We start from the raw sequence: 12887 nt of genomic DNA, 5'->3' as shown, positions 1-12887 counted from the left end.
GTCCATGTTGTTGTTGTTGTTGTTGTTGTTGTTGTGGTCTTCAGTCCTGAGACTGGTTTGATGCAGCTCTCCATGCTACTCTATCCTGTGCAAGCTTCTTCATCTCCCAGTACCCACTGCGACCTACATCCTTCTGAATCTGTTTAGTGTATTCATCTCTTGGTCTCCCTCTACGATTTTTACCCTCCACGCTGCCCTCCAATACTAAATTGGTGATCCCTTGTGCCTCAGAACATGTCCTACCAACCGATCCCCTCTTCTAGTTAAGTTGTGCCACAAACTTCTCTTCTCCCCAATCCTATTCAATACCTCCTCATTAGTTATATGATCTACCCATCTAATCTTCAGCATTCTTCTGTAGCACCACATTTCGAAAGCTTCTATTCTCTTCTTGTCCAAAATATTTATCGTCCATATTTCACTTCCATACATGGCTACGCTCCGTACAAATACTTTCAGAAGCGACTTCCTGACACTTAAATCAATACTCGATGTTAACAAATTTCTCTTCTTCAGAAACGCTTTCCTTCCCATTGCCAGTCTACATTTTATATCCTCTCTACTTCGACCATCATCGGTTACTTTGCTTCCCAAACAGCAAAACTCCTTTACTACTTTAAGTGTCTCATTTCATAATCTAATTCCCTCAGCATCACCCGACTTAATTCGAATACATTCCATTATCCTCGTTTTGCTTTTGTTGATGTTCATCTTATACCCTCCTTTGCCTTTCTTTAATCTTTCTTCTAAGATAAGTCGTAGGGTCAGTGTTGCCTCACGTGTTCCAACATTTCTACGGAATCCAAACTGATCTTCCCCGAGGTCGGCTTCTACCAGTTTTTCCATTCGTCTGTAGAGAATACGCGTTAGTATTTTGCAGCTGTGACTTATTAAACTGATAGTTCGGTAATTTTCACATCTGTCAGCACCGGCTTTCTTTGGGATTGGAATTATTATATTCTTCTTGAAGTCTGAGGGTATTTCGCCTGTCTCAAACATCTTGCTCACCAGATGGTAGAGTTTTGTCAGGACTGGCTCTCCCAAGGCCGTCAGTAGTTCTAATGGAATGTTGTCTACTCCCGGGGCCTTGTTTCGACTCAGGTCTTTCAGTGCTCTGTCAAACTCTTCACACAGTATCATATCTCCCATTTGATCTTCATCTGCATGCTCTTCCATTTCCATAATATTGTTCTCAAGTACGTCACCCTTGTACAGGCCCTCTATATAATCCTTCCACCTTTGGCTCAAATGGCTCTGAGCACTATGGGACTCAACTGCTGAGGTCATTAGTCCCCTAGAACTTAGAACTAGTTAAACCTAACTAACCTAAGGACATCACAAACATCCATGCCCGAGGCAGGATTCGAACCTGCGACCGTAGCGGTCTTGCGGTTCCAGACTGCAGCGCCTTTAACCGCACGGCCACTTCGGCCGGCCCTTCCACCTTTCTGCTTTCCCTTCTTTGCTTGGAACTTGGTTTCCATCTGAGCTCTTGATATTCATACAAGTGGTTCTCTTTTCTCCAAAGGTCTCTTTAATTTTCCTGTAGGCAGTATCCATCTTACCCCTAGTGAGATAACCCTCTACATCCTTACATTTGTCCTCTAGCCATCCCTGCTTAGCCGTTTTGCACTTCCTGTCGATCTTGTTTTTGAGACGTTTGTATTCCTTTTTGCCTGCTTCATTTACTGCATTTTTATATTTTCTCCTCTCATCAATTAAATTCAGTATATTTTCTGTTACTCAAGGATTTCTACTAGCCCTCGTCTTGTTGCCTACTAGGTCCTCTGCTGCCTTCACTTCTTCATCTCTCAAAGCTACCCATTCTTCTTCTACTGTATTTCTTTCCCCCATTCCTGTCAATTGTTTCCTTATGCTCTCCCTGAAACTCTGTACAACCTCTGTACAACCTCTGGTTGTTTCGGTTTGTCCAGGTCCCGTCTCCTTAAATTCCCACCTTTTTGCAGTTTTTTCAGTTTTAATCTACAGTTCATAACCAATAGATTGTGATCAGAGTCCACATCTGCCCCTGGAAATGTCTTACAATTTACAACCTGGTTCCTAAATCTCTGTCTTACCATTATGTAATCTATCTGAAACCTGTCAGTATCTCCAGGCTTCTTCCATGTATACAACCTTCTTTTATGATTCTTGAACCAAGTGTTAGCTATGATTAAGTTGTGCTCTGTGCAAAATTCTATCAGGCGGCTTCCTCTTTCATTTCTTAGCCCCAATCCATATTCACCTACTACGTTTCCTTCTCTCCCTTTTCCTACTACCGAATTCCAGTCACCCATGACTATTAAATTTTCGTCTCCCTTCACTATCTGAATAATTTCTTTTATCTCATCATACATTTCTTCAATTACTTCGTCATCTGCAGAGCTAGTTGGCATATAAACTTGTACTACTGTAGTAGGCGTGGGCTTCGTGTGTATCTTGGCCACAATAATGCGTTCACTATGCTGTTTGTAGTAGCTTACCCGCGCTCCTATTTTTTTATTCATTATTAAACCGACTGCTGCATTACCCCTATTTGATTTTGTATTTATAACCCTGTATTCACCTGACCAGAAGTCTTGTTCCTTTTGCTACCGAACTTCACTAATTCCCACTATATCTAACTTTAACCTATCCATTTCCCTTTTTAAATTTTCTGACCTACCTGCCCGATTAAGGGATCTGACATTCCACGCTCCGATCCGTAGAACGCCAGTTTTCTTTCTCCTGATAACGACGTCCTCCTGAGTAGTCGCCGCCCGGAGATCCGAATGGGGGACTATTTTACCTCCGGCATATTTTACCCAAGAGGACGCCATCATCATTTAATCATACAGTTAAGCTGCATGCCCTCGGGAAAAATTACGGCCGTAGTTTCCCCTTGCTTTCAGCCGTTCGCAGTACCAGCACAGCATGGCCGTTTTGGTTAGTGTTATAAGGCCTGATCAGTCAATCATCCAGACTGTTGCCCCTGCAACTACTGAAAAGGCTGCTGCCCCTCTTCAGGAACCACACGTTTGTCTGGCCTCTCAACAGATACCCCTCCGTTGTGGTGGCACCTACGGTATGGCTATCTGCATCGCTGAGGCACGCAAGCCTCCCCACCAACGGCAAGGTCCATGGTTCATGGGGGGGGGGGGGGGGGGGTGTCCGTGTCCATACTCACCTAATGTTTTCCCTTCTCTTCCTTTTCTTACTATCGAATTCCAGTCCCTCATCACTATTAAGTTTTCGTCTTCCTTAACTAACTGAATAATTTCTTTTGTCTTGTCATACGTTTCTTCGATCTCTTCATTAAGTGCGGAGCTAATTGGCATGTAAACTTGTACCGTTGTGGCGGATGTGGGCTTTGTGTTTTTCATGCCTACAACCACCCGTTCACTATGTTTTTCATAGTAGCTTACCCAAATTCCTATTTTCTTATTCATTACTAAACCTAATCCTGCATTACCCCTATTTGATTTTTTATTTAAAACCCCGTGTTCACCGAATCAGAAGTCGTGTCCCTCTTGCCACCACAAATTCCCACTATATCTAACTTACATTTACGTTTTAAAATTTTCTAACCTATCTGCCCGATTTAGGGATGTAGCATTCCGCACTCCGATCCGCTGAATTTGTTCCTCCTGATGACGACATCCTCCTGAATAGTCCCCACCCGGCTATAGTCCACGAACCCACGCGAATTGTAAATGGTTGCGAAAACACACTTGACCTCTTAGCCACAAACAATCCAGAGCTAATAGAGAGCATCATGACTGATTGTAGCTGGGCTCAATACCTCTTCCAAATCCACCAGAAACAAACGCAAAATAATTTTATTTAAAAAAGCGGATAAAGTGCCACTAGAAGCCTTCCTAAGAGACAATCTCCATTTCTTCCGAACTGACTATGCAAATGTAGACGAGATGTGGCTCAAATTCAAAGAGATAGTAGCAACAGCAATTGAGAGATTCATACCTCATAAATTGGTAAGAGATGGAACTGATCTCCCATGGTACACAAAACAGGTCCGAACGCTGTTGCAGAGGCAACGGAAAAAGCATGCGAAGTTCAGAAGAACGCGAAATCCCGAAGATTGGCTAAAATTTACAGACGCGCGAAATTTGGCACGGACTTCAATGCGAGATGCCTTTAATAGGTTCCACAACGAAACATTGTCTCGAAATCTGGTAGAAAATCCGAAGAAATTCTGGTCGTATGTAAAGTACACAAGCGGCAAGACGCAGTCAATACCTTCGCTGCGCAGTGCCGTTGGTACTGTTACCGACGACTGTGCCGCTAAAGCGGAGTTATTGAACGCAGTTTTCCGAAATTCCTTCCCCAGGGAAGACGAATGGAATATTCCAGAATTTGAAACACGAACAGCTGCTAGCATGAGTTTCTTAGAAGCAGATACCTTAGGGGTTGCGAAGCAACTCAAATCGCTTGGTACGGGCAAGTCTTCAGGTCCAGATTGTATACCGATTAGGTTCCTTTCAGATTACGCTGATACCACGGCTCCCTACTTAGCAATCATATACAACCGCACGCTCACCCATAGATCTGTACCTACAGATTGGAAAATTGCGCAGGTCGCACCAGTCGCACTAATGAGGAAGTATTGAATAGGATTGGGGAGAAGAGAAGTTTGTGGCACAACTTGACCAGAAGAAGGGATCGGTTGGTAGGACATGTTCTGAGGCATCAAGGGATCACCAATTTAGTATTGGAGGGCAGCGTGGAGGGTAAAAATCGTAGAGGGAGACCAAGAGATGAATACACTAAGCAGATTCAGAAGGATGTAGGTTGCAGTAGGTACTGGGAGATGAAAAAGCTTGCACAGGATAGAGTAGCATGGAGAGCTGCATCAAACCAGTCTCAGGACTGAAGACCACAACAACAACAGCACCAGTGTTTAGGAAGGGTAGTAGGAGTAATCCATCGAACTACAGACCTATTTCATTGACGTCAGTTTACAGTAGGGTTTTGGAGCATATACTGTATTCAAACATCATGAATCACCTCGAAGGCAACGATCTATTAATACGTAATCAGCATGGTTTCAGAAAACATCGTTCTTGCGCAACGCAGCTAACTCTTTATTCGCACGAAGTAATGGCCGCTATCGACAGGAGATCTCAAGTTGATTCCGTATTTCTAGATTTCCGGAAAGCTTTTGACACCGTTCCTCACAAGCGACTTCTAATCAAGCTGCTGGCCTATGGGGTATCGTCTCAGTTGTGCAACTGGATTCGTGACTTCCTGTCAGGAAGGTCGCAGTTCCTAGTAGTAGACGGCAAATCATCGAGTAAAACTGAAGTGCTATCAGGTGTTCCCCAGGGAAACGTCCTAGGACCTCTGCTGTTCCTGATCTATATAAATGACCTGGGTGACAATCTGAGAAGTTCTCTTAGGTTGTTCGCAGATGATGCTGTAATTTACCGTCTAGTAAGGTCATCCGAAGACCAGTATCAGTTGCAAAGCGATTTAGAAAAGATTGCTGTATGGTGTGGCAGGTGGCAGTTGACGCTAAATAACGAAAAATGTGAGGTGATCCACATGAGTTCCAAAAGAAATCCGTTGGAATTCGATTACATAATATTGTGGGGAAGGCGAGCTAAAGGTTACGTTTCATTGGCAGGACACTTAGAAGATGTAACAAGTCCACTAAAGAGACAGCTTACACTACACTCGTTCGTCCTCTGTTAGAATATTGCTGCGCTGTGTGGGATCCTTACCAGGTGGGATTGACGGAGGACATCGAAAGGGTGCAAAAAAGGGCAGCTCGTTTTGTATTATCACGTAATAGGGGAGAGAGTGTGGCAGATATGATACGCGAGTTGGGATGGAAGTCATTAAAGCAAAGACGTTTTTCGTCGCGGCGAGATCTATTTACGAAATTTCAGTCACCAACGTTCTCTTCCGAATGCGAAAAATATTTTGTTGAGCCCAATCTGCATAGGTAGGAATGATCATCAAAATAAAATAAGAGAAATCAGAGCTCGAACAGAAAGGTTCAGGTGTTCGTTTTTCCCGCGCTCTGTTCGGGAGTGGAATGGTAGAGAGATTGTATGATTGTGGTTCGATGAACCCTCTGCCAAGCACTTAAATGTGAATTGCAGAGTAGTGATGTAGATGTAGATTCGAATGGGAGACTGTTACCTCCGGAATACTTTACCTAAGAGGACGCCATCATCATTTAACCATACAATATAGGTGTATGCCCTCAGGAAAAATTACGGGTGTAGTTTCCCTTTGCTTTCAGCCGTTCGTAGTGACAGCAAATCAAAGCCGTTTTGGTTAATGTTACGACGCCAGGTCAGTCAATCCAGACTGTTGCCCCTGCATGTACTGAAAAAAGCTGCTGCCCCTCTTCAGGAATCCCCTGTGTTTGCAGCTATGGAACGCCTATTTGTATGTCTGAGACACCCAGCCGCCCCACCGACAACAAGGTTCCATTGTTCAGGGGGAGGTGGGGGTGAGAGGGGTAGGGGGGGTGGACTTGTACAAATAAGGATTAAAAGGAATATGGGTTGGTGTCGGTAGCGGGGAGGGAGAGAGAATTAGAAACTGAATTTTTCAAACAGACAACAGTAGAAGAAATGAGATAGAAGCGGAAGGAGTTCTTGGAGATCCGTCTTGTTATACGCCTGCATTGACTAAAGGTTGAACCCAGGTTTGTGATGGTCACCAACAATGAGCTGCAACTTAATAACAAGCATAGAAACTTATGGAAGAAAAAAGAGGGTACTACCGCAGTGTCAGTGGTAAACGAAAGCTGAAGTGAACATGAAAGGTAATAAGACAGCTTATATGTATGTCATTCAACAAAGCTGAATTTTTAGTTTTATACTCCGAAAAAACAAAAATATCAGTAAGTTCTAGAAGTATGTAAACGTCCTAGTCAGGCCATGCTTTTTACAGAAACGAGAGAAGGTGAAGTAGTTGCTGATTTTTAATTTTTTTTTTATTTTCGGAAGATGTTTCCATCTTAATCTGAACAGAAAAAACAAACTATACGTACTCGTAAATAAATTTCTGTTCCCGACAAACATTTTCATTTATTCACGTACCGTCTTATACACTGATCTACGTCGAGTCTTCTATATCGTTTCACGTAAACGAAATAAGTGCTTGCCGAACATCCGACTAGATGTATTAGTGGAATGAGAGCATTCCAGGAAACAGATTCACAATGTAATCGTCAATGGAGAGGCGTTGTATGAAGTGAACATAGCATTGGAGGTCATATACGCAAGTGTGATAAGACAGTATCGGTTAACGATGTATGTTAACGACTTAAAGAATGACAGTGGCTCCTTGACCTCGATGTCTCTGTACGTAGTGCATTGACATCTGAAGAAAACAGTCGCAATAGCTTACAGATAACTAACGTGTGTGAAAAAACTGTGCATTTACCCTCAGTTTAAGAAGTTATGAAGAAGCGCGGACGTATTGATGGGCTGAGTGCTGCAGACTCCTTATTAGTTCAGTCAGCAGGATTCCTGACTGTGGGGATAAACTGGCGGACTTCCACGGGTAGTGTGTTGGATTAAATTTGAGCTCCTATCTCGATTTCACCTGCAAGAAATTGCTTTTGACACCTGGTAAAAGAACTGCTCAGCACAAAGTATAGAGGGTGTTACAAAAAGGTACGGCCAAACTTTCAGGAAACATTCCTCACACACAAAGAAAGAAAATATGTTATGTGGACATGTCTCCGGAAACGCTTACTTTCCATGTTAGAGCTCATTTTATTACTTCTCTTCAAATCACATTAATCATGGAATGGAAACACACAGCAACAGAAATACCATCGTGACTTCAAACACTTTGTTACGGGAAATGTTCAAAATGTCCTCCGTTAGCAAGGATATATGCATCCACCCTCCGTCGCATGGAATCCCTGATGCGCTGATGCAGCCCTGGAGAATGGCTTATTGTGTCACAGCCGTCCACAATACGAGCACGAAGAGTCTCTACATTTGGTACCGGGGTTGCGTAGACAAGAGCTTTCAAATGCCCCCATAAATGAAAGTCAAGAGGGTTGAGGTCAGGAGAGCGTGGAGGCCATGGAATTGGTCCGCCTCTACCAATCCATCGGTCACCGAATCTGTTGTTGAGAAGCGTAAGAACACTTCGACTGAAATGTGCAGGAGCTCCATCGTGCATGAACCGCATGTTGTGTCGTACTTGTAAAGGCACATGTTCTAGCAGCACAGGTAGAGTATCCCGTATGAAATCATGATAACGTGCTCCATTGAGCGTAGGTGGAAGAACATGGGGCCCAATCAAGACATCACCAACAATGCCTGCCCAAATGTTCACAGAAAATCTGTGTTGATGACGTGATTGCACAATTGCGTGCGGATTCTCGTCAGCCCACACATGTTGATTGTGAAAATTTACAATTTGATCACGTTGGAATGAAGCCTCATCCGTAAAGGGAACATTTGCACTGAAATGAGGATTGACACATTGTTGGATGATCCATTCGCTGAAGTGTACCCGTGGAGGCCAATCAGCTGCTGATAGTGCCTGCACACGCTGTACATGGTACGGAAACAACTGGTTCTCCCGTAGCACTCTCCATACAGTGACGTGGTCAACGTTACCTTGTACAGCAGCAGCTTCTCTGACGCTGACATTAGGGATGTCGTCAACTGCACGAAGAATTGCCTCGTCCATTGCAGGTGTCCTCGTCGTTCTAGGTCTTCCCCAGTCGCGAGTCATAGGCTGGAATGTTCCGTGCTCCCTAAGACGCCGATCAATTGCTTCGAACGTCTTCCTGTCGGGACACCTTCGTTCTGGAAACCTGTCTCGATACAAACATACCGCGCCACGCTATTGCCCCGTGCTAATCCATACATCAAATGGGCATCTGCCAACTCCGCATTTGTAAACATTGCACTGACTGCAAAACCACGTTCGTGATGAACACTAACCTATTGATGCTACGTATTGATGTGCTTGATGCTAGTACTGTAGAGCAATGAGTAACATGTCAACACAAGCACCGAAGTCAACATTACCTTCCTCCAATTGGGCCAATTGGCGGTGAATCGAGGAAGTACAGTACATACTGACGAAACTAAAATGAGCTCTAACACGGAAATTAAGCGTTTCCGGACACATGTCCACATAACATCTTTTCTTTATTTGTGTATGAGGAATGTTTCCTGAAAGTTTGGCCGTACCTTTTTGTAACACCTTGTATAGTGCCCCCGAAAAATTTGCATAGTCTCTCAAAGGTTAAATACCAATTCAGTATATTTGTTCATGGTAATCCTTAAGAAAATTACGTAACGGAATCATTGTGAAACATCCTGCCCAGTCTCGGGTAACATATCCATAATTATGAGTTAGACATCATGTGACTGTCTTTTCTTTATGAAGTAGCAGCGAGTCATGAAGAGCATTTAAAACAGTCTGCTGATCAGTTTTTCACGGAGTTTCTTCAGAATAAAAAGTCTGGTAGCTTTAGAACACCAATGTCGACTTCAACGAACTGAAATATTCGTTTTATTAATTTAGCTTGTGGCAAAATTGCAGAAATACGTATCAAATTTAAAACAGAAAAATCAGAGAAAACAAATGTCAAAAATACTAATAAACTAGATTAAGATTATAGCAAGTATATATTTGGAATGGTTACTGATATCACAGTTCCATCGGAGCGTCATATACAGGGAACTTCGCGACACAGAAGCGTCTGGAGGGGCCTTTATGAAGTCGGTCATCCCCTTGAAATTTTCTCGTTGGCCCGCCCTAATAACGTCGTGTACTGTTTGCTCAAAACGTTAAAATGTGCATGAATTCCTAAGGGAGCGAACTGCTGAGGTCATCGTTCCCTATACTTACACACTAATTAAACAAACTTATGCTAAGAAACACACACACACACACACACACACACACACACACACACACACACACACACACACACACACAGCCGAAGGAGGACTCGAAACTCCGACGGGAGTGGCCGCACAATCCCTGCATGGCACCTAAAAAAAAAAAAAAAAAAAAACTACGTTTATAAATAGTTGCTTTGCAGTCTGCGTGCCTGTTTCTGATGTGGTTGACGTAGTCCCATTTTTTTTTTCTTTTTTTTTTTTGTGCGAGGTATTTTTAGTTAGCTCTCCAGCTATCTTCCAAATCGCAAGAGTATATTGGTGGGGTCTATAAGAACCTCCTACATTCTAGATTTAACCCTGATATGTGGAAAGTGAGAAAGAATATCGTTGATAGCAAGTTTCCTAAGAACAAATTTGTTGCATATCTTACTCAGTTCTCAGTACACTGCCTGTTGTCGTCTGAGATCAGATGATGCTACCTCTATATATATAACAGGAAATGTCCTGACTGAGAGACTGACTCATCTCCAAGCCCAAACCGCTAAGCATATGAACTTGAAGTGTACAGGGTGTTGATATTATACTGTAGACATCGTCTAAGAAGAGATTGTTCTAAATTCTACCCCTAAGGGATGAAGTAGAAGATGAAAGGGTTTTAGAAAATATGTCGCTCTTAAGGGACTTTTGAATCTAGAACTTAAAAGAATACGCGTTTTAGTCTTTTGTGAAATTCAGCCCGTAAGAGGGTAATGATATAGGGGATAAAAATGTTTGAGAATATTTAGCTGTATTAAAACATTTTAAAGCTGAGTCTATGAAAATTGCTATTTGACTTCTAAAGAGATGTGTTAGGACATGAAAGTTTCTAAGGAAATATCACCAGAAGGATGCCAAAATCATAATAAACAAAAGCCTTCGACACAAGGTACCAGAATCGCCTTTAGGTCAAAGAACATTCGGAAAAGACCATGCTTCTATGGCCTTAATTGGCGTGAAATGTTTAGATGGTGTTGCAGTTTAGGAACAACATAAACTTTCGATTAAAGGGAAAAAAAAAGAAAACTGTCAAACCACGCGAGCGAAGTACTGTGTGCTAAGCTAGTGTTAGGTAAGAGATGATGGTACACTCGGAGCAAAGCTATGCTACAACAAAACGTTTGGTAGTTTTCCACAAACGGCGGCCAACTAGGTACTCCGTCCATCTCGGCCAGAGATATGTACAGAAACGAGTAGACGATAACTACCAAAAAATTGTTTCTATTTGCCATTATTCATTATGTTATCGCAAACTTTTTTTTATTTGAATGTGTTCGGCTTACCTACTAAGATTTCGTTAAATCAGACTGATTTTTACAGTCCATGTCTTCGAAAAGGCACAGTAATTTCTAGAAAGGGAAGGTCACGAAAACCTGCATTATTTCAACAGGCGTGTACTTTGCGTGGCTCCAATAAGTGTGCAAAAATACAGGCTTGTTCGGGATTTGCACCCGGGACCTCTCACATCCTATACGAAAATCAAATACTTCTTTTTCCCTTTTTTCCTTCTCTCTTCGTTCTGATCGTTACTGTTCGTGGCATTTGATGTGGGCGGACGTCACTTGACACCACTTCCTGTTCAGTCTAGTGAATTTCTCTATAGTCTCTAAACGTCGAAAGCTCACGTCGAATTTAATTTGACGCGGCAACGTTATGAGAATATTTAACACAAATATGCTGTCGCGAGAAACTTTATTCGCAAGTCGAGCAAAGGCTGTGTAACGCATGCATACTGGCTATTATCCGAGTTCGTTGCACGATAAAATTTGAAAAAGAATATTTCAGCGCAGTTCTTGTTTTAAATATAAACAAGACATTCTGTCGGAGTCATGTCTATACACCAACGTGCTCTCGTTACGAGAAAGTAGAAGACAGAGGTTTAAGGCTGTATTACAGAAGCTGATCAATAATAGCAAATTCCTCTGCTGTATAATGAAAGGAAATATTAATGCGAAATAGGACGGAAACTAAATAATGGTTCTTGGGTTAACTTTGGATATGACACTACACACGTATGTTGCTAGAAAAATTATGTTTGTTCCTATCTTACAGAAGAAGAAACCAAGCGAGTACGTTTTACTACACGATATATCGACTCGGTACCTTCCATCGTTAGGATGCCCATTAAAACTATTAGTTCTTAATTGAAGACATAAAGCCTATAAATGAGTCAGCCATCATTTTTGGCACTTTATTTTCACAAGTTCGTCTTGATCACACAGATTTCTTACACTTTATTACCGCTTTCGGCATACTGCCATCCTCAGATGATTAAAATATTCTGATGTAAATCATCGTCAAGTTAAACATGTGAGTACATTTTAATCGTCTGAGGATGGCAGTACGCCGAAACCGGTAATAAAGTGTAAGAAATTGCGTGATCAAGACGGATTTGCGAAAATAAAGCTGTTAGTTCCGCAACGATCTGCGAACGTTTATGCCAGCACTGGACCGGCTGTCAGTGTCATTTGAGGAGCCACTGTAACAAAACTGAGCAGCGACACCGCGAGGACATTCCACTGACAGCGAGACGATCGTTTTTCTTCCGCGATACGTTCGCAGATATGTCGCGCGGTTTATGCAAAAAGTTGTATCGCTCCTTGTGTTATTTTCGGCGACTATTTATTTTATCACATCCAAACAGAATAAGTTAACTGCAATTCTTTTATCGTTCCCTAACTGTGAAGATACGCAAATGGAACACGTGGTTATTACCTACATATTGGGCGGCGGAAGAGTTACACTCTTCTACTGAATACAACTACTGCGTATTTGCTACTCGTCAGTAGACGTGGCCACCCGAGCGAAACCTCGGCCCGTCTGCGGAGCCAGCACGCAGAAACAGCAGCAGTCGTGAAGGTCGCTAAGACGAATCTGAGCAGCGCAAGCGCTTTGGCGCTGCTGAATGAATCCCCTCTCGTATAAAACACGTTACACCAGCTGCCAGTCAGCCGATGCAGTAGCAATCCGGTTCCTCCAGTTTGTGCCACGAGTGCGACTAACTCGAACACT

Source organism: Schistocerca serialis, chromosome 2 (genome assembly GCF_023864345.2).
Source record: "Schistocerca serialis cubense isolate TAMUIC-IGC-003099 chromosome 2, iqSchSeri2.2, whole genome shotgun sequence".
Lineage (NCBI taxonomy): Eukaryota > Metazoa > Arthropoda > Insecta > Orthoptera > Acrididae > Schistocerca > Schistocerca serialis.
The sequence above is the reverse complement of the archived record's forward strand: the minus strand, read 5'-3'. Positions refer to the sequence as shown.